This window comes from Alligator mississippiensis, chromosome 2, assembly GCF_030867095.1.
Source record: "Alligator mississippiensis isolate rAllMis1 chromosome 2, rAllMis1, whole genome shotgun sequence".
NCBI lineage: Eukaryota > Metazoa > Chordata > Crocodylia > Alligatoridae > Alligator > Alligator mississippiensis.
Genome location: NC_081825.1, coordinates 299,433,174 through 299,433,458, shown reverse-complemented (window position 1 = coordinate 299,433,458; position 285 = coordinate 299,433,174).

The following is a 285-nucleotide window of genomic DNA, read 5'->3' as shown; positions in this document are numbered from 1 at the left end:
ACATCCAGCTGAAGTCACCAGGTCACTGCCTGCCTCTACTCAGTTAGATGTACACTATAAAGGGGCCGAAGGAGGTCTGTAGAGCGGCAAGATGCATATTATACCTGAACTTGTTGCTCAAGAGTAACTTAAAAGGGATGTCATAGGAGGAGAGAAGGCTGCTTTGGACAGGTGCTGTGTCTACCCCCACCCTAGTGAATGCAGAGGCACGTGCCGCCGCAGAAACCGCTCTCCGAGAAGGGGCTGGATGCCATCACCGTGCAGACTCACAAATGACAACGACTC